This window comes from Coregonus clupeaformis, unplaced genomic scaffold (genome assembly GCF_020615455.1).
Source record: "Coregonus clupeaformis isolate EN_2021a unplaced genomic scaffold, ASM2061545v1 scaf3359, whole genome shotgun sequence".
Taxonomy (NCBI): domain Eukaryota; kingdom Metazoa; phylum Chordata; class Actinopteri; order Salmoniformes; family Salmonidae; genus Coregonus; species Coregonus clupeaformis.
The window spans coordinates 21,177-49,038 of record NW_025536813.1 but is presented as its reverse complement, the minus strand read 5'-3'; the positions used below and the strand labels follow the sequence as shown (position 1 = coordinate 49,038).

At 41.2% G+C, this 27,862-nt stretch overlaps 2 long non-coding RNA genes across 2 annotated transcripts; both read left to right on the top strand.

Moving 5' to 3' along the window:
• Nucleotides 1-4,247: 4,247 nt before the first annotated feature.
• On the top strand, nucleotides 4,248-7,888 carry LOC123489822. Its single transcript, XR_006660678.1, has 3 exons — nucleotides 4,248-4,269; nucleotides 6,930-7,049; nucleotides 7,851-7,888. It is a non-coding gene; the product is annotated as an uncharacterized LOC123489822 (long non-coding RNA).
• A 13,809-nt stretch (nucleotides 7,889-21,697) lies between these two features.
• Nucleotides 21,698-26,218, top strand: LOC123489823. The gene is made up of 3 exons (XR_006660679.1): nucleotides 21,698-21,725; nucleotides 25,749-25,865; nucleotides 26,183-26,218. It is a non-coding gene; the product is annotated as an uncharacterized LOC123489823 (long non-coding RNA).
• Nucleotides 26,219-27,862: the final 1,644 nt, after the last annotated feature.

Below are 27,862 nucleotides of genomic sequence, written 5' to 3'. Positions count from 1 at the left end.
TGTTAAATACCGTGGAGGGCTTCTCCCTCTCTTGTTGACGGATGCTGGCTACCTACCATCCCTCTGTCCGGTTCTCCTCTCTTCACTAGATGGACGGTAACTTTAGTGTTTAACCCCTCTGTGTCCAAGGACCAAACTTTTTAATAATATTTTCGGGCGCGCCAAGGTTTTTATTGTTTGTAAAACTTTAGTGGAGAGCTCTCAATTTGCCGGATTTTAGGTATATAAAGTGCCTTCAGAAAGTATTCACACCCCTTGACTGACATTTTCCACATTTTGTTATGTTAAAGCCTGAATTTAAAATGCATAAAATTCAGATTTATCTGGTCACTGGCCTACACACAATACCCCATAATGTCAAAATGGAATTATGTTTTACGAAGTCTTTACAAATGTAATTAAAAATGAAAAGCTGAAATGTCTTGAATCAGTAAGTATTCAACCCCCTTTGTTATGGCAATCCTGAAAAGTTTCAGGAGTAGAAATGCGCTTAACAAGTCACATAATAAGCAGTAGGAGTGCGTGGGTCAAATCACTGGGGAAGACAAGCCAGAAAAATACATATTACAATCTACAGTTGAAGTCTGAAGTTTACATACATCTTAGCCAAATACATTTAAACTCAGTTTTTCACAATTCCTGACATTTAATCCTAGTAAGAATTCCCTGTCTTAGGTCAGTTAGGATCACCACTTTATTTTAAGAATGTTAAATGTCTTTCATCACATTCCCAGTGGGTCAAAAGTTTACATACACTCAATTAGTATTTGGTAGTGTTGCCTTTAAATTGTTTAACTTGGGTCAAACGTTTCGGGTAGCCTTCCACAAGCTTCCCACAATAAGTTGGGTGAATTTTGGCCCATTCCTCCTGACAGAGCTGGTGTAACTGAGTCAGGTTTATAGGCCTCCTTGCTCGCACACGCTTTTTCAGTTCTGCCCACAAATTTTCTATAGGATTGAGGTCAGGGCTTTATGATGGCCACTCCAATACCTTGACTTTGTTGTCCTTAAGCCATTTTGCCACAACTTTGGAAGTATGCTTGGGGTCATTGTCCATTTGGAAGACCCATTTGTGACCAAGCTTTAACTTCCTGACTGATGTCTTGAGATGTTGCTTCAAAATATCCACATAATTTTCATTCCTCATGATGCCATCTATTTTGTGAAGTGCACCAGTCCCGCCTGCAGCAAAGCACCCCAACAGCATAATGCTGCCACCCCTGTGCTTCACGGTTGGGATGGTGTTCTTTGGCTTGCAAGCAACACCCTTTTTCCTCCAAACATAACGATGGTCATTATGGCCAAACAGTTAAATTTTTGTTTCATCAGACCAGAGGACATTTCTCCAAAAAGTATGATCTTCGTCCCCATGTGCAGATGCAAACCGTAGTCTGGCTTTTATGGCGGTTTTGGAGCAGTGGCTTCTTCCTTGCTGAGCGGCCTTTCAGGTTATGTCGATATAGGACTCGTTTTACTGTGGATATAGATACTTTTGTACGCGTTTCCTCCAGCATCTTCACAAAGTCCTTTGCTGTTGTTCTGGGATTGATTTTCACTTTTCGCACCAAAGTACGTTCATCTCTAGGAGACAGGACGCGTCTCCTTCCTGAGCGGTATGACAGCTGCATGGTCCCATGGTGTTTATACTTGCGTACGATTGTTTGTACAGATGAATGTGGTACCTTCAGGCGTTTGGAAATTGCTCAAGATTGTGCAAAGCTGTCATCAAGGCAAAGGGTGGCTACTTTGAAGAATCTCAAATATAAAATATTTTTTGATTTGTTTAATACTTTTTTGGTTACTACATGATTCCATGTGTGTTATTTCATAGTTTTGATGTCATCACTATTATTCTACAATGTAGAAAATAGTAAAAATTAAGAAAAACCCTTAAATGAGTAGCTGTGTCCAAACCTTTGACTGGTACTGTATATATGTATTTATTTTTACACATACACTATATATACAAAAGTATGTGGACACCCCATCAAATTAGTGGATTCGGCTATTTCAGTCGCACCCGTTGCTGACAGGTGTATAAAATCGAGCACACAGCCATGCAATCTCCATAGACAAACATTAGTAGTAGAATGGCTTTACTGAAGAGCTCAGTGACTTTCAACGTGGCACGGTCATAGGATGCAACATTTCCAACAAGCTCGCCGCCATTGGACTCTGGAGCAGTGGAAACACGATCTCTGGAGTGATGAATCACGCTTCACCATCTGGCAGTCCGACGGACAAATCTGGGTTTGGCGGATGCCAGGATAACGCTACCTGCCCTAATGCATAGTGCCAACTGTAAAGTTTGGTGGAGGAGAAATAATGGTCTGGGGCTGTTTTTCGTGGTTCGGGCTAGGCCCCTTAGTTCCAGTGAAGGGAAATCTTAACGCTACCGCATACAATGACATTCTAGACGATTCTGTGCACAAAGCAAGGTCCATACAGAAATGGTTTGAACTGGAAGAACTTGACTGGCCTGCACAGAGCCCTGACCTCAACCCCATCGAACACCTTTGGAATGCCTACTGCGAGCCAGGCCTAATCGCCTAACATCAGTGCCCGACCTCACTAATTATCTTATAATATTAATATGCCATTTAGCAGACGCTTTTATCCAAAGCGACTTACAGTCATGCGTGCATACATTTTTGTGTATGGGTGGTCCCGGGGATCGAACCCACTACCTTGGCGTTACAAGCGCCGTGCTCTACCAGCTGAGCTACAGAGGACCACGGAATGGAAGCAAGTCCCCGCACAATGTTCCAACATCTAGTGGAAATCCTTCCCAGAAGAGTGGAGGCTGGTATAGCAGCAAAGGGGGAACCAACTCCATATTAATGGCCATGATTTTGGAATGAGATGTTGGACCAGCAGGTGTAATGAGATGTTGGAGCAGCAGGTGTAATGAGATGTTGGCCAGCAGGTGTAATGAGATGTTGGACCAGCAGGTGTAATGAGATGTTGGACCAGCAGGTGTAATGAGATGTTGGACCAGCAGGTGTAATGAGATGTTGGAGAAGCAGGTGTAATGAGATGTTGGACCAGCAGGTGTAATGATATGTTGGACCAGCAGGTGTAATGAGATGTTGGAACAGCAGGTGTAATGAGATGTTGGACCAGCAGGTGTAATGAGATGTTGGACCAGCAGGTGTAATGAGATGTTGGAACAGCAGGTGTAATGAGATGTTGGAACAGCAGGTGTAATGAGATGTTGGACCAGCAGGTGTAATGAGATGTTGGACCAGCAGGTGTAATGAGATGTTGGACCAGCGGGTGTAATGAGATGTTGGAGCAGCAGGTGTCCACATACTTTTGATCATGTAGTGTATGTTTGGTGAAGTAATAAAGAAGGTGTAATATTTTGGGTAGATGTTCCTAGAACAGATTATAACTATATATGGACATATTATAAAGTATGTGCATGAATAGACTCTTAAGGATTAAAGTGGAACTGAGATGAGGAAGTGAATCAGGAGGCTCAATATTAGGAGGGTGTTCTTAATGTTTTTTACACTGTTTGTTTGTTGCTTTATGTAATGGCATATATTTAAATGCTATGTGTAATGTCACATAATTTAATGCTTTATGTAATGGCATATATTTTAATGCTTTATGTACACTGAGTGTACAAAACATTATGAACACCTGCTTTTTCCATGACATAGATTGACAGATGAATCCAGGTGAAGATATGATCTCTTATTGATGTCACTTGTTAAATCCATTTCAATCAGTGCCAGGCGCACCGATTTGTATCAAGAACTGCAACGCTGCTGGGCTTTTCGCGCTAAACAGTTTCCTGTGTGTCTCAAGAAAGGTCCACCACCCAAAGGACATCCAGCCATTTTGACACAACTGTGGGAATCATAGGAGTCAACATGGGCCAGCATCCCTGTTGGACGCTTTCGACACCTTGAAGAGTCAATGCCTTGACGAGTTGATGCTGCTCTGAGGGCGAAAAGGGAGGGGGGGGGCAGCAACTCAATATTAGGAGGCTGTTCTTAATGTTTTGTATACTCAGTGTTTGTTTTTTGCTTTATGTAATGGCATATATTTTATTGCTTCATGTAATGTATTTTTTCTTTTGAAATATAGTTTTGATATATTTTAAAATGTAGTTTCATGGGGATTTATTATGTTTTCCAGAATCTCCAACCAAATTCGGAGATCATTCTCTCCAGTACCCAGTCATCTGTCCATGAAGAGTGACTTCTCTATGGATCGTCCTATACATTTTAGTGATGGACCAGTGACCTTTGACCCTAGGTAAAAATGTATCATATTACTATTGAAGAGGAGAATCTTCTAGATCTGAAACCAGATGTATTTTGTGTATCTGAGTATATACTGTAAAGCATCTGCTTATAATTAGTTGTTTATGTCATATATTTTAATACACTGAGTGTGCAAAACATTATGAACACCTGCTTTTTCCATGACATAGATTGACAAGGTGAATCCAGGTGAAAGATATGATCTCTTATTTATGTAACTTGTTAAATCAACTTCAATCAGTGTAGATGAAGGGGAGGAGAGAGGTTAATGAAGGATTTTTAAGCCTTGAGACAATTGAGACATGGATTGTGTATGTGTGCCATTCAGAGGGTGAATGGGCAAGACAACATATTTAAGTGTCTTTGAACGGAGTATGGTAGTAGGTACCAGGCACACAGGTTTTTGTCAAGAACTGCAACGCTGCTGGGTTTTTCCCGCTCAAAAGTTTCCTGTGTGCTTCAAGAATGGTCCACCACCCAAAATAAATGTCCAGCCATTTTGACACAACTGTGGGACTAATTGGAGTCAACATGGGCCAGCATCCCTGTGGGACGCTTTCGACACCTTGTAGAGTCCATGCCCCGACGAGTTGAGGCTGTTCTGAGGGCAAAAGAGAGGGGAGGTGCAACTCAATATTAGGAGGGTGTTCTTAATGTTTTGTATACTCAGTGTATGTTTGTTGCTTTATGTAATGGCATATATTTTATTGCTTCATGTAATGTATTTTATCTCTTGAAATATAGTTTTGATATATTTTAAAATGTAGTTTCATGGGGATTTATTATGTTTTCCAGAATCTCCAACCAAATTCGGAGATCAGTCTCTCCAGTACCCAGTCATCTGTCCATGAAGAGTGACTTCTCTATGGATCGTCCTATACATTTTAGTGATGGACCAGGGACCTTTGACCCTAGGTAAAAATGTATCATATTACTATTGAAGAGGAGAATCTTCTAGATCTGAAACCAGATGTATTTTGTGTATCTGAGTATATACTGTAAAGCATCTGCTTATAATTAGTTGTTTATGTCATATATTTTAATACACTGAGTGTACAAAACATTATGAACACCTGCTTTTTCCATGACATAGATTGACAAGGTGAATCCAGGTGAAAGATATGATCTCTTATTTATGTAAGTTGTTAAATCAACTTCAATCAGTGTAGATGAAGGGGAGGAGAGAGGTTAATGAAGGATTTTTAAGCCTTGAGACAATTGAGACATGGTTTGTGTAAATGTGCCATTCAGATGGTGAATAGGCAAGACAAAAGATTTAAGTGCCTTTGAACGGGGTATGGTAGTAGGTACCAGGCACACAGGTTTTTGTCAAGAACTGCAACGCTGCTGCGTTTTTCCCGCTCAAAAGTTTCCTGTGTGCTTCAAGAATGGTCCACCACCCAAAATAAATGTCCAGCCATTTTGACACAACTGTGGGACTAATTGGAGTCAACATGGGCCAGCATCCCTGTGGGACGCTTTCGACACCTTGTAGAGTCCATGCCCCGACGAGTTGAGGCTGTTCTGTTGGCAAAAGAGAGGGGAGGTGCAACTCATTATTAGGAGGGTGTTCTTAATGTTTTGTATACTCAGTGTATGTTTGTTGCTTTATGTAATGGCATATATTTTATTGCTTCATGTAATGTATTTTATCTCTTGAAATATAGTTTTGATATATTTTAAAATGTAGTTTCATGGGGATTTATTATGTTTTCCAGAAAATCCAACCAAATTCGGAGATCAGTCTCTCCAGTACCCAGTCATCTGTCCATGAAGAGTGACTTCTCTATGGATCGTCCTATACATTTTAGTGATGGACCAGTGACCTTTGACCCTAGGTAAGTTACTGGTCAGAATTTATGATATTACTATTGAAGAGGAGAATCTTCTAGATCTGAAACCAGATGTATTTTGTGTATCTGAGTATATACTGTAAAGCATCTGCTTATAATTAGTTGTTTATGTCATATATTTTAATACACTGAGTGTACAAAACATTATGAACACCTGCTTTTTCCGTGACATAGATTGATGAGGTGAATCCAGGTGAAAGATATGATCTCGTATTTATGTAAGTTGTTAAATCAACTTCAATCAGTGTAGATGAAGGGGAGGAGAGAGGTTAATGAATGATTTTTAAGCCTTGAGACAATTGAGACATGGTTTGTGTAAATGTGCCATTCAGATGGTGAATAGGCAAGACAAAAGATTTAAGTGCCTTTGAACGGGGTATGGTAGTAGGTACCAGGCACACAGGTTTTTGTCAAGAACTGCAACGCTGCTGGGTTTTTCCCGCTCAAAAGTTTCCTGTGTGCTTCAAGAATGGTCCACCACCCAAAATAAATGTCCAGCCATTTTGACACAACTGTGGGACTAATTGGAGTCAACATGGGCCAGCATCCCTTTGGGACGCTTTCGACACCTTGTAGAGTCCATGCCCCGACGAGTTGAGGCTGTTCTGAGGGCAAAAGAGAGGGGAGGTGCAACTCAATATTAGGAGGGTGTTCTTAATGTTTTGTATACTCAGTGTATGTTTGTTGCTTTATGTAATGGCATATATTTTATTGCTTCATGTAATGTATTTTATCTCTTGAAATATAGTTTTGATATATTTTAAAATGTAGTTTCATGGGGATTTATTATGTTTTCCAGAATCTCCAACCAAATTCGGAGATCATTCTCTCCAGTACCCAGTCATCTGTCCATGAAGAGTCACTTCTCTATGGATCGTCCTATACATTTTAGTGATGGACCAGGGACCTTTGACCCTAGGTAAAAATGTATCATATTACTATTGAAGAGGAGAATCTTCTAGATCTGAAACCAGATGTATTTTGTGTATCTGAGTATATACTGTAAAGCATCTGCTTATAATTAGTTGTTTATGTCATATATTTTAATACACTGAGTGTACAAAACATTATGAACACCTGCTTTTTCCGTGACATAGATTGATGAGGTGAATCCAGGTGAAAGATATGATCTCGTATTTATGTAAGTTGTTAAATCAACTTCAATCAGTGTAGATGAAGGGGAGGAGAGAGGTTAATGAAGGATTTTTAAGCCTTGAGACAATTGAGACATGGATTGTGTAAATGTGCCATTCAGATGGTGAATAGGCAAGACAAAATATTTAAGTGCCTTTGAACGGGGTATGGTAGTAGGTACCAGGCACACAGTTTTTTGTCAAGAACTGCAACGCTTTTGGGTTTTTCACGCTCAAAAGTTTCCTGTGTGTATCAAGAATGGTCCACTACCCAAAGGACATCCAGCCATTTTGACACAACTGTGGGACGCATTGGCGTCAACATGGGCCAGCATCCCTGTGGGACGCTTTCGACACCTTGTAGAGTCCATGCCCCGACGAGTTGAGGCTGTTCTGAGGGCAAAAGAGAGGGGAGGTGCAACTCAATATTAGGAGGGTGTTCTTAATGTTTTGTATACTCAGTGTATGCTTTTTGCTTTATGTAATGGCATATATTTTATTGCTTCATGTAATGTATTTTATCTATTGAAATATTGTTTTGATATATTTTAAAATGTAGTTTCATGGGGATTTATTATGTTTTCCAGAATCTCCAACCAAATTCGGAGATCAGTCTTTCCAGTACCCAGTCATCTGTCCATGAAGAGTGACTTCTCTATGGATCGTCCTATACATTTTAGTGATAAATCAGGGACCTTTGACCCCAGGTAAGTTACTGGTCAGAATTTATAATATTACTATTGAAGAGGAGAATCTTCTAGATCTGAAACCAGATGTATTTTGTGTATCTGAGTATATACTGTAAAGCATCTGCTTATAATTAGTTGTTTATGTCATATATTTTAATACACTGAGTGTACAAAACATTATGAACACCTGCTTTTTCCATGACATAGATTGATAAGGTGAATCCAGGTGAAAGATATGATCTCTTATTTATGTAACTTGTTAAATCAACTTCAATCAGTGTAGATGAAGGGGAGGAGAGAGGTTAATGAAGGATTTTTAAGCCTTGAGACAATTGAGACATGGATTGTGTATATGTGCCATTCAGATGGTGAATAGGCAAGACAAAATATTTAACTACCTTTGAACGGGGTATGGTAGTAGGTATTGTAAGATTAAGCTGATATACAGGTCGGATTCTGAATTGTGAAAAGGAAGCCACATCCCTACGTATAACAGTCTGTATAGTTTCTGACACTGACTCCAACTGAGGTTCCCAATGTGAGGGGTTTGGAAATAGTATATGAGGAAAATCTGTTTCATAATCAAAATGATCTAATAACTTCAATCTTCTATGATGGAAGTGTAGATCCCTCCGGAGCTCCCTGCAGTCCACCTGTTTAGGAGTTGGTATGAAAGTCAGTCCTCTTTCTAGAACCTCACTCTCGGCTTGGTTGAGCCCAATGGGACATTGCTGGTCAAGACCTTAAATCGGTTGTGAAGTAGTATGGACATATTGATGGAACAAGGTCACTAAACTGGTGGTTAGACAGGGTAGATCCAAGAGCAGGCCTCTGCTGTCATCTAGAGGGCGTTTCTCTGTACTGCTTGACACATGGAGACTCAATGGAGGCACAGTGCAAAGTGCTCAAAGTAAGGCCTAAACAATTGTTTGTCAGGCTGGGATCTATAAAGCAGTATGTTCTCCAATTAGATGCCAACTAATATTCATACAGGGACAATAGGTGGGGCAGGAGGAAGAATGGTGTTCCTGATTTTCAGAGGAATTCCCCTTTTTTCTTTGTAGCTTCAGATTGAGATTGTTGTTATTCTCCAATATGTTTTTCTTCAGTGAGCCACTCTGGATTCTCCTAGGGGAATACTCCCTCTATTCTCCACTAGAGAGTTGGAGCTCCATGCTTTTGCTGGGAATTGTCCACTGTTGGTATACATTTATTTGGTCCCCAAAATACCAAAATAAAAAGGTGTATTTGTCTAGTTTTAGCTGAGTCCCCAGTTAGCATCCATGTGGCTCATTTAAAAGTTTCAACAACAAAAAACGTACTCTGACGTTTCACCACAATAGTCTTCTTCAGACAATGGTACAAAAAGTAGCCAAACAAAGCCAAAGGAGAGTGATGAGCAGCAGCAGCATCATCAAACCAGCGAGGCCGCCGGCAAGCCCAACAGTGATGATGCTGCCGAGCTCCAGTTAGCTCCGTGTGCAGAGCCTACCCACCCTTCCACAAGCACCGCCAGGATAATGGCTCCACAGCCCCCTCCACCTCCGACTGTTCCTGACTATCTTGGAACAGAGGTGCCAGCCCAGATTAGCCTAGAATCCTACCGTAGCCGCAGGTTTTCTGTCCAAAAACCTTCATTTAATAGCAACTGGTTCATAAGAAGAGAGTGTCTGGAATACTCGCTTACTGAAGATGCTGCATTGCTGAAAGTTCTGCGTGGGGTCCATCTATTGGGAGATGGCTAACTAGTCTGTATTTTCCACTGATTCATATGGATGCCAGTGCACACATTGGCTGTAAAAGTGGGTAAAAACAGAAAAGCATATAACTGTAGCTATGTGGTCTTTACTTGGGTGTGTTTCAGCAGGGTGAGGTCAGAGAGATGCTTCCAAGTCAGTATTTTTCAGAACTCATAAAATCCTTTACACAATCTGATGGGATGGATATTCAACCCCATTTAAATGACCATAAAGTCACAGATCTGTTCATGGCAATGCAGTTCATTTAATGATGTTAATATTTCTGTGAGCTTGTGTGGCCTACCACTTCACGGTTGAGCAGTTGTTGCTCCTAGATGTTTCCACTTCACAATAACAGCACTTAGTGTTGACCGGGGCAGCTCTAGCAGGGCAGAAATATGACTTGTTGGAAAGGTGGCATCCTATGACGGTGCCACGTTGAAAGTCACTGAGCTCTTCAGTAAGGCCATTCTACTGCCAATGTTTGTCTATGGAGATTGCATGGCTGTGTGCTCGATTTCATACACCTGTCAGCAACGAGTGTGACTGAAATAGCCGAATCCACTCATTTGAAGGGGTGTCCACATACTTTTATATATATAGTGTACATGCTCTGTCCTGCTACTGGTAGGCCTGTAACGTTATGGGAACTGATCTGAACAGGTTTAGGCTGGTCATCTAGGATATGTAGGCTATAGCTGAGGTATAGACCTCAATCTGTATCAGGACTAGGCTCCTGCTACTGTTACTGTTATAACGTTATGGGAACTGATCTGAACAGGTTTAGGCTGGTCATCTAGGATATGTAGGCTATAGCTGAGGTATAGACATCCATCTGCATATCACTAACAAACCGCTATTATATATTATAACCTAGCCTACTTTACATAATATAAATCTCCTACTTGTTGCAAAAATACTTTCTGAATGTATCAATGATTTCCCCTCAGATCAATCATGCCCGTTTTAGCCCTTCTGTCTACATTCTCAGATTGAAAGACAACAAATGGCCGACTTTTAATGAATACAAATAAGTGTGAGACATGGCCTTGTGTTGCTGCACTGTCTATAACTACCTTAACAAACAGTGACTCATTATTATTATTGACAGTTACCATGGAGAAGAGATGTCACAACCAGATGTTCATGTGATTGCATTAAATAGCCTGACTGTTTCGATATGTCTGTTAGTAAATGTTTTATTTCTAAGAGATCATGAGTAAAAGAGAACAATGGACATTCTATAATTAGTTGTCACTGTGTTCACCACAACCAACATGCTGCATCTCTGTTTAGGGGTCAGTGGTCTAAAATGAGTCTCTCTGGGGAGAGAGAGGAGGGGGTCCCTGCCTCTAAAATGAGTCTCTCTGGAGAGAGAGAGGAGGGGGGCCCTGCCTCTAAAATGCGTCTCTCTGGGGAACATGACACCAAAGCTAAGAGGTGAGATAACAATTTTATGAAGAATTTGTTAAGTTTATTTCTAAAATATATAGCTATCTCAAGAGCTATCGTAAATCGCTCTGGATAAGAGCATCTGCTAAATCAGGAGTTCTCAATCCGGGGTCAGTGGAGGTACTGCAGGGGTTCTGCAGCACCCTGACTGGACTCGTTGCAATGGAAGACATTTGATAGAATTTTAATACGACACGACCACTTTGCCTACTCTTCATTATTGCCTAATATAATGGAAGCATATTTTTTTAACCAATTCTGATAGTTGTTACAAGCAGAATTTTGACAATATTACCGTTATACCAACACACTCTTCACACCCGTTTAACAACTCTAAATAGCTTTGGCATCGTAGGCATCAGGGTCCCTTGTCAATAATGTTGCCTACAACGTTGCATACAATGTTCATTTTCATCTAACACATATTTCGCCCTAGATGCCTTCAATTGGCCATTTTATAGCCATGCCCAAATTAGAAGTATTTTTTAACAACGTGATGTTGCGCTCCAAAGGGATAACTTGAAAAAACATGATGTAGGTAATTAAATAATCAAAAGAAAAACGTGTTTATTATACACTTAGAAAAGAAGGTTCCTTATAGAACCAAAAAGGCTTCTATCACTTCCTTAATATATGGAACCACTAAAAGTTAGATATATTTTTGGGTTTAGTGAAGAAGAACCTCTAGAGTTCTGATCAACAAAAGGTGAATGTTTTGAGGATGTGAACCCAGCAGCCCTCCAGTGATCAGATCAAGCCCGCCTGTTTTTCCAGCGCCCGGCCCGGGATTCGAACCAGCCACCTTTCTGCCATAGGTCCATCTCCTGCCACAGCTCCAACTCCTTAGCCGCTGGGCGAAAACCTGAGTTACTCTTCAGAAATAAGCATGAGTTGATCTGCCAAAATGAAGACAACATGCTATGCAGACATACATGGTATCACTTATACATCATTATTATACAGAAATCATTGCCAAAAGCACAAGACATATTGTTGCATGTAGGTCTATATTATTTATGGATTGATCATATAGAAATATAAAAATATTATTTTGAACTACTCCAAAGCAATTACATGTGGTGCAGGAACCACTGACTCACTGCATTATTCTATAATATTATCAAGACACCTGTTGTTAACTCTTAACTGGTTAGGACAGCTCATCAGGTGTCCTAAATATCTGCCGACTAGGTGGGACTAGAGACTTCATGCATAGCTTTAATTTATACCCATAAGAGTAAAATGTATTCTCATCAAGACCAATTTTTTACTCTGAGACTTTGTGGATATGGGCCCAGATCTCAAAACTTTGAATGTTTGTTTTACATATAAAAAATAAATAAAATAATATTACTAATGTAAGCCACTGTAAAGACTGGGTTTGGTTTATTGTGTTGCTCTGCTCATGTCCGCGTTCTGGAATTGCCCGCGTCCCCGTACAGAACTGTGTTCTGGTGTCGTCCACAACGTCCGGTGTGGCGCCAGGATATTGTCCAGTTAGGAGCAGAGTGGGCTGAAGTGATCTTGGGGAATAACGACAGAGTTCGTTTCAGTGTTGAGATGCCGGAGTTTATTGTTCAATTTGCTTTTTGATTAAGGACAGCATGTATATAGTTAACACTGTAGGCTTACCTCAAGTAACTTATTATTATCAAGGTTATTGATACTCTGTGAGAGGGTTACTGCTCCCCTGAGTACACGTTGTGTTCACCGAACATGTAAGCGATGGCTGGCGGATATCCATCAAACGTTAAACCGTTTCTGGTCATGGTTAACCATATTTGTTTTCAGAAAAGGGTGTACAACCTAAACAAAACGCATGTCCCTGTCCTCTTTTTCAAGATGTGGCCGATTTAAACAGCCAGAATACATTTTTAAATTAAGAAATAACCATTTTTCTTTGACGATTTGTTGTTTCTAAATGGCTGCTGGGTAATTTGATATGTATCGAAACCTTTGTTCAGGCATCAAATTGAGCGAAGGCTGCGCAGGTTCACTGAGTTGCAAACCAAATGGGTATAATGGGGTGATTGTTGTCTAATTGGGTGGTCTAGCTAATGGATTTGTAGATCTGACACAGTTCCTACCTCAGATTATGAGCCTAGCAAGTGTCATGAATGAGTTATGTAGTACCCACATACGGCCACAGGGAGGAGCAAGAGAGCTATAAACCCATGCAGTTTTTAGCCTTAAAAACAGTAAACCTAACAATCAATCAATCAAAAGTATTTATAAAGCCCTTTTTACACCAGCAGATGTCACAAAGTGCAATACAGAAACTCTAACCCTAGGTATAACGTATTTTAACCTTAACCCTTAACCCTAATTCTATTTTAGCCTTAACCTTAACCCTAATTCTAGGGTAGTGTAGCCTAGAACACTTTTAGAAACTATTTTAGTAATAATATTATCTTAGTAAATACAATTATAGTACTAAATAGCATTTTACATTTTTTGTTAATCAAAACCTGTCAAACATTTTGCTATTTTTTTGTTATTAGTTATTTTATGATATTTATTATTGCAAGACAGAACACTTGATAAATAAGACACTTTTGTTTTATTTTTCAAATGTGGCTTGAACTGGGTGACCTAGTAACCTCTGTATGAAAGTCCAGCAATTGCCATGGGATAGGTGGGGCAGGTTTGAGACTGATCTAAGGAATTAACAAGAAAAATACACTTTATTCTCAGCTGCCTCACCAATGTCTGTACGTGAATTAATCACTTTGATTGGCTAAATATTTCCAATAGATGGCAGCATAAGACCACGAAGCATCAGTTATAGGCTACAAGCAGCAATATGATTGACATAAAATAGCATGCAACCAAATACTATATGTCCCATGATTTTCTAAGATGGTCACTCATTACTTTAGTTAGCTATATATCTCGTATTAGGCCTGTGTTGCTTTTGGAAGAGCAATTAAATAGTGACTATAGCAGGTGTTGAACCCCTGGTAAATAATCACTAGTCAGATGCTCCAACCTCAACCCTAATATACATGCATTTAAAAATAACTAATATATCGATTAAACAACCTCGGAATAGATAAGACAAGAGTGCGTCTTCCAGCCCGCCAATAAATTACATCATGCAACCCTCCCGGTTAGCAAATGTACCTCAACATGCCCGTCGCTTGTGCTAGAAGGCAGAGTGCTCGCTGCTGGTTGATGAATCTGACAATGAATGTACTAGGAAAATACGTTTTTCCTCGACGAGAGGTGACTAACTTAATGTTCAGGCTTATTGATCATCGTTATAGTAATGAAGTATAATTTCAAAACATGAGCATAAAAACAGGTAATAATAAACATGAATCATCATTATATTACTTCACAGTAATCTGTTAAATGCTTTTTCAGTCGTTCCTCTTGCGTTAGCAGTGTGGAAAGGGACAGTAAAAAGCGTGTGCAGGAGTTTTCCTGTGAGGGGGAGTGGTGGTGTATCCAGGGAGAAAACTAAACTAACCTTCTGAAATGTCATTCATGGTCTTATGATGCCATCTATTGGAATTATTTAGTAACTGCAGTAGTACTGAATAAAGTGTATATCCTTACCAAAGTAGTAATTGCTCAGAATTACAAAATATGACATTTTCTATCTCATTGTACCACTTACAACCATAAAATAACCATTTATAGCATGACAAACAATGAAACTGACATAAACCAAAAACACCATACATTTAGTTAACTATATATATATATATATATATATATATATATATATATATATATATATATATATATATATATATTTTATTTATTTATATATATACTATTTATTTAGATGGGTGACATTATCTGCCAAAGTAACACCACTGTAGATAAAGAAGAGCTCTCCAGTAGGTGTACCAAGTAGATGAGAGATGTAATGTTTGTCTCTGTTGTGTTGAAGCCCAATCAAGCAGGAGAGACCAGCCTCCCCTGGACCCAGCTGTGTGTCCATGAAGAGTGACCGGTCTATGTATCGTCCTATACAGTTCAGAGAGGGAGACTTTTCTAGTGAACAAAGGTAAGAAGAACTCATGGGTCATGGTCAGTGAGTTAAACAACACTGTCTCTAGTCATTTCTCCTCTCCCATTTTACCATTTCGTTTTGTTGTTTTCATAATCCATAGGCTAAACCTTTTTTCCATTTTCATAGTCCTGAAACAATATTAAACTAACACAACATTCCCTGTGTGTGTGTGTGTGTGTGTGTGTGTGTGTGTGTGTGTGTGCACTCCCTGGATGAGGAGATGTAATCTCTATCCTGATTTCCTAGTCACTTTTACCCCTACCTACATGTACATATTACCTCAACTACCTGGTACCCCTGGACATTGACTCAGTACTGGTACTCCTTGTATATAGTCTAGTTATTACCTCAACTACCTGGTACCCCTGTACATTGACTCAGTACTGGTACTCCTTGTATATAGTTTAGTTATTACCTCAACTACCTGGTACCCCTGCACATTGACTCAGTACTGGTACTCCTTGTATATAGTCTAGTTATTACCTCAACTACCTGGTACCCCTGCACATTGACTCAGTACTGGTACTCCTTGTATATAGTCTAGTTATTACCTCAACTACCTGGTACCCCTGCACATTGACTCAGTACTGGTACTCCTTGTATATAGTCTAGTTATTACCTCAACTACCTGGTACCCCTGCACATTGACTCAGTACTGGTACTCCTTGTATATAGTCTAGTTATTACCTCAACTACCTGGTACCCCTGGACATTGACTCAGTACTGGTACTCCTTGTATATAGTCTAGTTATTACCTCAACTACCTGGTACCCCTGCACATTGACTCAGTACTGGTACTCCTTGTATATAGTCTAGTTATTACCTCAACTACCTGGTACCCCTGCACATTGACTCAGTACTGGTACTCCTTGTATATAGTCTAGTTATTACCTCAACTACCTGGTACCCCTGCACATTGACTCAGTACTGGTACTCCTTGTATATAGTCTAGTTATTACCTCAACTACCTGGTACCCCTGGACATTGACTCAGTACTGGTACTCCTTGTATATAGTCTAGTTATTACCTCAACTACCTGGTACCCCTGCACGTTGACTCAGTACTGGTACTCCTTGTATATAGTCTAGTTATTACCTTAACTACCTGGTACCCCTGCACATTGACTCAGTACTGGTACTCCTTGTATATAGTCTAGTTATTACCTCAACTACCTGGTACCCCTGCACATTGACTCAGTACTGGTACTCCTTTATATAGTCTAGTAGTCAAACAACAGCGCCGGAGAAGATGGCTGCAGTTTTACAGCCCTCTAACCAATTGTACTATTATGTGTGTTTTTCCGCGTTATTTGTAATTTATTTTGTACATAATGTTTCTGCCATCGTCTCTTATAACCAAAAAGAGCTTCTGGATATCAGGACAGCGATTACTCACCTCGTATTGGACGAAGATTTTTTCTTCAACGAGGCGGCCGCGAAGGATATCATACAGACACCCGACAAGGCCCAAATCCCCGTCATTCGCGTGAGGAAGAGACGGAGATATCGCGGACGCAGATCAGGGTGCCTTGTAAGGATCCGACGGCGAGCGAGTAAACTGCCTCTTCCATCAATCCTATTAGCCAATGTTCAATCTTTTGAAAATAAAATGGACGATTTAAGATTACGGTTATCCTACCAACGGGACATTAAAAACTGTAATATCTTATGTTTCACGGAGTCGTGGCTGAACGACAACAATGATAACATTCAGCTAGCAGGCTATACGCTACATCGGCAGGACAGAACGGCGAACTCCGGTAAGACAAGGGGTGGCGGTCTGTGTATATTTGTAAACAACAGCTGGTGCACAAAATCAAATACTAAGGAAGTCTCGAGGTTTTGCTCGCCTGAGGTAGAGTATCTTATGATAAGCTGTAGACCACACTATTTACCAAGAGAGTTTTCATCTATATTTTTCATAGCTGTCTATTTACCACCACAAACCAATGCTGGCATTAAGATTGCACTGAATGAGTTGTACAAGGCCATTAATCAACAGGAAAACACTCTTCCAGATGCAGCGCTCCTAGTGGCCGGCGACTTTAATGCAGGGAAACTTAAATCCGTTCTACCTAATTTCTACCAGCATGTTAAATGTGCAACCAGAGGGAAAAAATCTCTAGACCACCTTTACTCCACACACAGAGACGCATACAAAGCTCTCCCTCGCCCTCCATTTGGCAAATCTGACCATAACTCTATCCTCCTGATTCCTGCTTATAAGCAAAAACTAAAGCAGGAAGCACCAGTGACTCGGTTAATAAAAAAGTGGTCAGATGACGCAGATGCTAAGCTACAGGACTGTTTTGCTAGCACAGACTGGAACATGTTCCGGGGATTCTTCAGACAGCATTGAGGAGTACACCACATCAGTCACTGGCTTCATCAATAAGTGCATCGATGATGTCGTCCCCCACAGTGACCGTACGTACATACCCCAACCAGAAGCCATGGATTACAGGAAACATCCGCACTGAGCTAAAGGGTAGAGCTGCCGCTTTCAAGGAACGGGACACTAACCCGGACGCTTATAAGAAATCCCGCTATGACCTCCGACGAACCATCAAACAGGCAAAGAGTCAATACAGGTCTAAGATTGAATCATACTACACTGGCTCTGACGCTCGTCGGATGTGGCAGGGCTTGAAAACTATTACAGACTACAAAGGGAAGCACAGCCGCGAGCTGCCCAGTGACACAAGCCTACCAGACGAGCTAAACCACTTCAATGCTCGCTTCGAGGCAAGCAACACTGAAGCATGCATGAGAGCACCAGCTGTTCCGGATGACTATGTGATCACGCTCTCCGTAGCCGATGTGAGTAAGACTTTTAAGCAGGTCAACATTCACAAGGCCGCAGGGCCAGACGGATTACCAGGACGCATACTCCGAGCATGTGCTGACCAACTGGCAAGTGTCTTCACTGACATTTTCAACATGTCCCTGACTGAGTCTGTAATACCAACATGTTTCAAGCAGACCACCATAGTCCCCGTGCCCAAGGACTCTAAGATAACCTGCCTAAATGACTACCGACCCGTAGCACTGACGTCTGTAGCCATGAAGTGCTTTGAAAGACTGGTCATGGCTCACATCAACAGCATTATCCCAGAAACCCTAGACCCACTCCAATTTGCATACCGCCCCAACAGATCCACAGATGATGCAATCTCTATCGCACTCCACACTGCCCTTTCCCACCTGGACAAGAGGAACACCTACGTGACAATGCTATTCATTGACTACAGCTCAGCATTCAACGCCATAGTGCCCTCTAAGCTCATCACTAAGCTAAGGATCCTGGGACTAAACACCTCCCTCTGCAACTGGATCCTGGACTTCCTGACGGGCCGCCCCCAGGTGGTAAGGGTAGGTAACAACACATCTGCCACACTGATCCTCAACACGGGGGCCTCAGGGGTGCGTGCTCAGTCCCCTCCTGTACTCTCTGTTCACCCATGACTGCATGGCCAGGCACGACTCCAACACCATCATTAAGTTTGCCGACGACACAACAGTGGTAGGCCTGATCACCGACAACGATGAGACAGCCTATAGGGAGGAGGTCAGAGATCTGGCCGTGTGGTGCCAGGACAACAACCTCTCCCTCAACGTGACCAAGACAAAGGAGATGATTGTGGACTACAGGAAAAAAAAAGAGGACTGAGCACGCCCCCCATTCTCATCGACGGGGCTGTAGTGGAACAGGTTGAGAGCTTCAAGTTCCTTGGTGTCCACATCACCAACGAACTATCATGGTCCAAACACACCAAGACAGTCGTGAAGAGGGCACGACAAAGCCTATTCCCCCTCAGGAGACTAAAAAGATTTGGCATGGGTCCTCAGATCCTCAAAAAAATTCTACAGCTGCGCCATCGAGAGCATCCTGACTGGTTGCATCACCGCCTGGTATGGCAACTGCTTGGCCTCCGACCGCAAGGCACTACAGAGGGTAGTGCGTACGGCCCAGTACATCAATGGGGCAAAGCTTCCTGCCATCCAGGACCTCTATACCAGGCGGTGTCAGAGGAAGGCCCTCAAAATTGTCAAAGACTCCAGCCACCCTAGTCATAGACTGTTCTCTCTGCTACCGCACGGCAAGCGGTACCGGAGTGCCAAGTCTAGGTCCAAAAGACTTCTCAACAGCTTCTACCCCCAAGCCATAAGACTCCTGAACAGCTAATCATGGCTACCCGGACTATTTGCACTGCCCCCCCACCCCATCCTTTTACGCTGCTGCTACTCTGTTAAGTATTTATGCATAGTCACTTTAACTCTACCCACATGTACATATTACCTCAACTACCTCAACTAGCCGGTGCCCCCCGCACATTGACTCTGCAACGGTACCCCCCCTGTATATATAGCCTCCCTACTGTCACTTTATTTTACTTCTGCTCTTTTTTTCTCAACACTTTTTTTGTTTTTTTTGTTGTTGTTTTATTCTTACTTTTTTGTTTAAAATAAATGCACTGTTGGTTAAGGGCTGTAAGTAAGCATTTCACTGTAATGTCTGCACCTGTTGTATTCGGCGCATGTGACCAATAAAATTTGATTTGATTTGATTTGACATTGACTCAGTACTGGTACTCCTTGTATATAGTCTAGTTATTACCTCAACTACCTGGTACCCTAAATATTTAAATATTTGAATGAACATAACAAGATTCAACAACTGAGACATAAACTGAACAAGTTCCACAGACATGTGACTAACAGAAATTGAATAATGTGTCCCTGAACAAAGGGGGGAGTCAAAATCAAAAGTAACAGTCAGTATCTGGTGTTGCCACCAGCTGCATTAAGTACTGCAGTGCATCTCCTCCTCATGGACTGCACCAGATTTGCCAGTTCTTGCTGTGTAATGTTATCCTATGCTTCCACCAAGGCACCTGCAAGTTCCCAGACATTTCTGGGGGAATGGCCCTAGCCCTCACCCTCCGATCCAACAGGTCCCAGATGTGCTCAATGGGATTGAGATCCGGGCTCTCCGCTGGCCATGGCAGAACACTGACATTCCTGTCTTGCAGGAAATCACGTACAGAACGAGCAGTATGGCTGGTGGCATTGTCATGCTGGAGGGTAATGTCAGGATGAGCCTGCAGGAAGGGTACCACATGAGGGAGGAGTATGTCTTCCCTGTAACGCACAGCGTTGAGATTGCCTGCAATGACAACAAGCTCAGTCCAATGATGCTGTGACACACCGCCCCAGACCATGACGGACCCTCCACCTCCAAATCGATCCCGATCCAGAGTAAAGGCCTTGGTGTAACGCTCATTCCTTCTACGATAAACGCGAATCCGACCATCACCCCTTGTGAGACAAAACCGCGATTCGTCAGTAAAGAGCACTTTTTGCCAGTCCTGTCTGGTCCAGCGACGGTGGGTTTGTGCCCAAATGTGACGTTGTTGCCGGTGATGTCTGGTGAGGACCTGCCTTACAACAGGCCTACAAGCCCTCAGTCCAGCCTCTCTCAGCCTATTGCAGACAGTCTGAGCACCAATGGAGGGATTGTGCGTTCCTGTTGTAACTCGGGCAGTTGTTGTTGTACCGATCCTGTGCAGGTGTTGTTACACGCCACTGCGAGGATGATTAGCTGTCCGTCCTGTCTCCCTGTAGCACTGTTTTAGTCGTCTCACAGTATGGACATTACAATTTATTGCCTTGGCCACATCTGCAGTCCTCATGCCTACTTGCAGCATGCCTAAGGCACGTTCACGCAGATGAGCAGGGACCCTGGGCATCTTTCTTTTGGTGTTTTTCAGAGTCAGTTGAAAGGCCTCTTTAGTGTCCTAAGTTTTCATAACAGTGACCTTAATTGCCTACCGTCTGTAAGCTGTTAGTGTCTTAACGACCGTTCCACAGGTGCATGTTCATTAATTATTTATGGTTCATTGAACAAGCATGGGAAACAGTGTTTAAACCCTTTACAATGAAGATCTGTGAAGTTATTTGGATTTTTACGAATGATCTTTGAAAGACAGGGTCCTGAAAAAGGGATGTTTCTTTTTTTGCTGAGTTTACATTATAACCTAGCCTACTTTACATAACATAATCTATTACTTGTTGCAAAAAAACTTTCTGAATGTATCAATGATTTCCCCTCAGATCAATCATGCCCGTTTTAGCCCTTCTGTCTACATTCTCAGATTCAAAGACAACAAATGGCCGACTTTTAATGAATACAAATACGTGTGAGACATGGCCTTGTGTTGCTGCACTGTCTATAACTACCTTAACAAACAGTGACTTATTATTATTATTGACAGTTACCATGGAGAAGAGATGTCACAACCTGATGTTCATGTGATTGCATTAAATAGCCTGACTGTTTCGATATGTATGTTAGTAAATGTTTTATTTCTAAGAGATCATGAGTAAAAGAGAACAATGGACATTCTAGAATGAGTTGTCACTGTGTTCACCACAACCAACATGCTGCATCTCTGTTTAGGGGTCAGTGGTCTAAAATGAGTCTCTCTGGGGAGAGAGAAGAGGGGGGCCCTGCCTCTAAAATGAGTCTCTCTGGGGAACATGACACCAAAGCTAAGAGGTGAGATGACAATTTTATGAAGAATGTATTAATTTTATTTACAAAATAAATAGCTATTTTAAGATGAATGCACTTACTGTAAATCGCTCTGGATAAGAGCATCTGCTAAATCAGGAGTTCTCAATCCGGGGTCAGTGGAGGTACTGCAGGGGTTCTGCAGCACCCTGACTGGACTCGTTGCAATGGAAGACATTTGATAGAATTTGAATACGACACAACCACTTTGCCTACTCTTCATTATTGCCTAATATAATGGAATGCATTTTTTTTTTAACCAATTCTGATGGTTGTTACAAGCAGAATTTTGACAATATTACCATTATACCAACACACTCTTCACACCCGTTTAACAACTCTAAATAGCTTTGGTATTGTAGGCATCAGGGTCCCTTGTCAATAATGTTGCCTACAACTTTGCATACAATGTTCATTTTCATCGAACACATATTTCGCCCTAGATGCCTTCAATTGCCCAATTTATAGCCATGGCCAATTTAGGATTATTTTTTAACAACGTGATGTTGCGCTCCAAAGGGATAACTTGAAATAACATGATGTAGGTAATTAAATAATCAAAAGAAAAATGTGTTTATTATACACTTAGAAAAGAAGGTTCCTTATAGAACCAAAAAGGCTTCTATCACTTCCTTAATATATGGAACCACTAAAAGTTAGATATATTTTGGGGTTCAGTGAAGAAGACCCTCTAGAGTTCTGATCAACGAAAGGTGAATGTTTTGAGGATGTGAACCCAGCAGCCCTCCAGTGGTCTGATCAAGCCCGCCCGTTTTTTCCAGCGCCCGGCCCGTGATTCGAACCTGCCTGTCACGATCGTCTAGAACAGATGAGGACCAAGGCGCAGCGTTGCAGGCAAACATACTCTTTATTACGAGACACGATCAAAACAACAAACGATACGTGACAGTTCACGGTCTACCATAAACAGACTAGAAACAAAATCCCACAAACACGAATGAAAAACCGACTGTATAAATATGGCTCCCAATCAGAGACAGCCAGCAACACCTGACACTCGTTGCCTCTGATTGGGAGCCACTCTGGCCAACATAGAAATAGCACCCATAGACACAAAACACATTGATCTACACACCCTGGCTCAACATAACAGCGTCCCCAGAGCCAGGGCGTGACACTGCCACCTTTCTGCCATAGGTCCAACTCCTGCCACAGCTCCAACTCCTTAGCCGCTGGGCGAAAACCTGAGTTTATCTTCAGAAATAAGCATGAGTTAATATGCCAAACCGAAGACAAAATGCTATGCATTCATTTATACCCATAAGAGTAAAATGTCTTAATTCTCAGCACTTATACGACCAATTTTCTACTCTGAGATACTTTGTGGATATGGGCCCAGATCTCAAAATATTATTATAAAAAAAACTTTGAATGTTTGTTTTACATATAAAAAATAAATAAAATAATATTACTAATGTAAGCCACTGTAAAGACTTGGTTTAGTTTATTGTGTTGCTCTGCTCATGTCCGCGTTCTGGAACTGTCCGCGTCCCCGTACAGAACTGTCCGCGTCCACGTACAGAACTGCCCGCGTCCAAGTACGGTTTGGCGCCAAGCATATTGTCCAGTTACGCGCAAAGTGGACTGAGGTGATGTTGGGGAATAACGACGGAGTTCGTTACAGTGTTGAGACACCGAAGTTTATTGTTCAATTTGCTTTTTGGTCAGGGACAGTATGAGTGTAGCCAGATCCTTTTCACTCACTATCCTTGTTTCATCTTGTGGTTCACCGGATTCGTCATCATCCTCGAGGGACAGACGAACGACCTGCTAGTTAGCCAAGCTAGTCGGTACAGCTAGCTAAGCTAGCTACTCTACCAGCAGCATCCTAGTTATCCTAGCTACCACTACATCATCACCGGCTGCCTGCATTTCTTGTGGACCGATGGAGCTCCCGGGTTGTTTCTTCCACCTGTTAAATACCGTGGAGGGCTTCTCCCTCTCTCGTTGACGGATGCTGGCTTCCTACGCTCCCTCTGTCCGGTTCTCCTCTCTTCACTAGATAAACGGTAACTTTAGTGATTAACCCCGCTGTGTCCAAGGACTGAACTTTTTGAATATTATTTTCGGGGCGCCTCAATCTCTTATGTTTGGTCATTTTTCACCCTACCAGCTCCTATTAGTTCTATTGAGCTCCGTGACACCGACTCGCCTTCAGAACGTTCTATTCCCAGCCCATTGTTCTGCGTCACAATGCCAGCTTCACTATTGTTATCAATGAGACCTGCCTGCGTTAACCCTGTAGGTTTACCTCAGGTAACTTATTATTAACAAGGTTACTGCTACTTGGTGAGCGCTAACCCTGTAGGTTTACCTCAGGTAACTTATTATTAACAAGGTTAGGGCTACTTGGTGAGCGTTAACCCTGTAGGTTTACCTCAGGTAACTTATTATTACCAAGGTTACGGATACTTGGTGAGCGTTAACCCTGTAGGTTTACCTCAGGTAACTTATTATTACCAAGGTTACGGCTACTTGGTGAGCGTTAACCCTGTAGGTTTACCTCAGGTAACTTATTATTACCAAGGTTACGGCTACTTGGTGAGCGTTAACCCTGTAGGTTTACCTCAGGTAACTTATTATTACCAAGGTTACGGCTACTTGGTGAGCGTTAACCCTGTAGGTTTACCTCAGGTAACTTATTATTAACAAGGTTACGGCTACTTGATGAGCGCGCACACTGTTCACCTGAGTACACGTTGTTGTGACCCACAGTCGAAGACGAGATGGCTGGCACATAGCCATCAAGCATTAAACATTTTCTGGTCAGAAAAAAGTGTACGATCTAAACAAAACGCATGTAACTGTCCTCTTTTTCAAGATTATTATATTACTTCACAGTAATCTGTTAAATTCTTTTTCAGTCATTCATCTTGCGTTAACAGTGTGGAAAAGGACAGTAAAAAGCGTGTGCAGGAGTTTTCCTGTGAGGGGGAGTGGTGGTGTATCCAGGGAGAAAACTAAACTGATCTTCTGAAATTTCATTTGTGGTCTTACGCTTCCATCTATTGGAATTATTTAGTAACTGCAGTAGTACTGAATAAAGTGTATATCCATACTAAAGTAGTAATTACTCAGAATTTAAAAATATGACATTTTCTAGTTCATTCTACCACTTACAACCATAACATAACCATTTATAGCATAACAAACAATGAAACTGACATAAACCAAAAACACCATACATTTAGTTAACTATATATATATATATATATATATATATATATATATATATATATATATATATATATATATATATATATATCTATTTATTTAGATGGGTGACATTATCTGCCAAAGTAACACCACTGTAGATAAAGAAGAGCTCTTCAGTAGGTGTACCAAAACTTTCAAAGGCCATTTTCTCAAAGAGAGGTTACAAGTTTATCATCTTTCAAAGCAGAATTACTTTCCCATTGTTCCTCAACTGTGGTGTATGATATACCTTTTTCTAGCTGAGTCTCTACTTTTATCCAATGTAAAAAACACAAATTTCAAATTTTGCTACATAAAATTGAGCTGATCGGTCACATTTCACTATGTAAAACTTAGCAGTACTACTTATTTCTCTGAGAGTGAGGCACTTATTTCTCTGAGAGTGAGGCAGATATATTATTACTGTGTAAAACCTAGCAGTACTACTTATTTCTCTGAGAGTGAGGCAGGTATATATTATTACTGTGTAAACCTAGCAGTACTAATTATTTCTCTGAGAGTGAGGCAGATATAGCATTGTGCAAAAAAACATGATTATTTGTCTCTCTGAAATGAAACCATCAAGTGATAGATTTTAAACAAAATCATGCCATGCCATGATTAGATAGTGAAAAAACACACCAATCTCTTTCAGAATTTCTTTAAACAATAAAAGCAAATTGACCAACATTTCTGAAAATGGATATATAGCGTTTTGGAATGAAACTCTTGTTTCCCCATCTGAGCTCAGAGTAGATGAGAGACGTAATGTTTGTCTCTGTTGTGTTGAAGTCCAATCAAGCAGGAGAGACCAGCCTCCCCTGTACCCAGCTGTGTGTCCATGAATAGTGACCGGTCTATGAATCTTCCTATAGCGTTTAGAGAGGGAGACTTTTCTACTGAACAAAGGTAAGAAGAACTCATGGGTCATGTTCAGTGAGTTAAACAACACTGTCTCTAGTCATTTCTCCTCTCCCATTTTCCCATTTCTTTTTGTTGTTTTCATAATCCATAGGCTAACCCTTTTTTCCATTTTCATAGTCCTGAAACAATATTAAACAAACACTACATTCCCTCCCTGTGTGTGTGTGTGTGTGTGTGTGTGTGTGTGTGTGTGTGTGTGTGTGTGTGTGTGTGTGTGTGTGTGTGTGTGTGTGTGTGTGTGTGTGTGTGTGTGTGTGTGTACTCCCTGGATGAGGAAATGTAATCTGATGTTTTGTCCACAGAAACCAACAGGAGAGATCAGAGTCAGATATTCTCAGTGGTCAGTCTTCCCAGAGTCATCAAACAGACCTGGCCTCCATATTCAGTGTATGTGGTCCTGTTATGTACATTTGTTTTTGTTTACCTCAAGTAAAGTTGATCTGTCAATCATTCATTCATGTGTTAATTTGAAAGCATTTAGTCTCTTGCTTAACTTATTTACTTGATTTATTTCAGTTGCTTGAAGAGAATATTATGACATTTGTGAAGAACGAGCTGAAGAGGTTCAAGAGGATTCTTAGTCCAGAACTCCCAGAAGGCTTTGAGAGTCAGAAGCAGGATAAGGAAGTGGTGGATGCTGAAGATGAGAAGCAGGAGAGCAGTGCCAGAGAGGGGGCTCTGAAGATCACACTGCTCGTCCTGAGGAAAATGAACCAGAAGGAGCTTGCTGACACACTGGAGAAAAGTAAGAGCTGTCTGCCTCATGTTGAATGCTGTTTTAGAACATTTAAAAGCTGTAGCTAAAGTACAGCTAAAGTAGCTGTGTAACTCAATGATATTGTAGCAGCCTTAATACTACACCTAGTGACCTCATCAAGTAGCAGCAGGGGCAACAGATTTAAAAAAATATTACCTGGCTGTTGTTGACAAGCATTGTCCTAATCAGTTCATTATCATATTATTAATATTTGATTCATTGATTGAAATAACGACCCCATTCTCAGTAGCCTATTCCAGCAGGTTACTTGGTAACAGAAGCACTTCCTACCTCAACATCGCCTTGCTGTTCATGTTAAATAAATGAATCTGTCAATTTGAACTAAGCAAGCTGCTAAATCATTCAGCTTACATCTTGCCTACATGTTGCCCAGGCTACTGGAGGCTGTCTGAAATAAGATGTAGGCCTATCTGGGGCAATGTTTTGGCCTAGTTTTCAACATTAATAATACCATCAATAATGATATAAATCAGTCACACCAGTCTGTAATGCATTATGAAAACAGTTAAGAGAGTAAACTTTAGAAAACATCCTTACAATACTGTAGGCTTTAAAACAGACTTAATATTAATATAATCTGTGTTAGTTCTTCATTCAGATGAGCTTGCTGTGATTTGCCAACGTGAACTCAAATCTAATCTAAAGAAGAAGTTTCAATGTGTATTTGAGGGGATCGCTAAACAAGGAAACCCAACACTTCTCAATAAGATCTACACAGAGCTCTACATCACAGAGGGTGGAACAGGAGAGGTCAATAATGAACATGAGCTGAGACAGATTGAGACAACAACCAGGAAACAAGCAAGACCAGAGACTGCAATCAAATGTAACGACATCTTCAAACCCTTAACTGGACAAGACAAACGTATCAGAACTGTGCTGACAAAGGGAGTCGCTGGCATCGGAAAAACAGTCTCTGTGCAGAAGTTCATTCTGGACTGGGCTGAAGGAAAAGCAAATCAGGATGTCCAATTTGTATTTTCATTCCCTTTTCGGGAGCTGAATTTGATGAACGGGGAAAAACACACATTGATTGAACTTCTCAGTCACTTCTCAATGGAAACCAAAGAATCAATAATATCCAACTACGACAAGTACAAAGTTCTGTTCATCTTTGATGGTCTGGATGAGTGCCGACTGCCCCTAGACTTCCAGAAGAACAAGATCTGCTGTGACGTCACAGAGTCAACCTCAGTGGATGTTC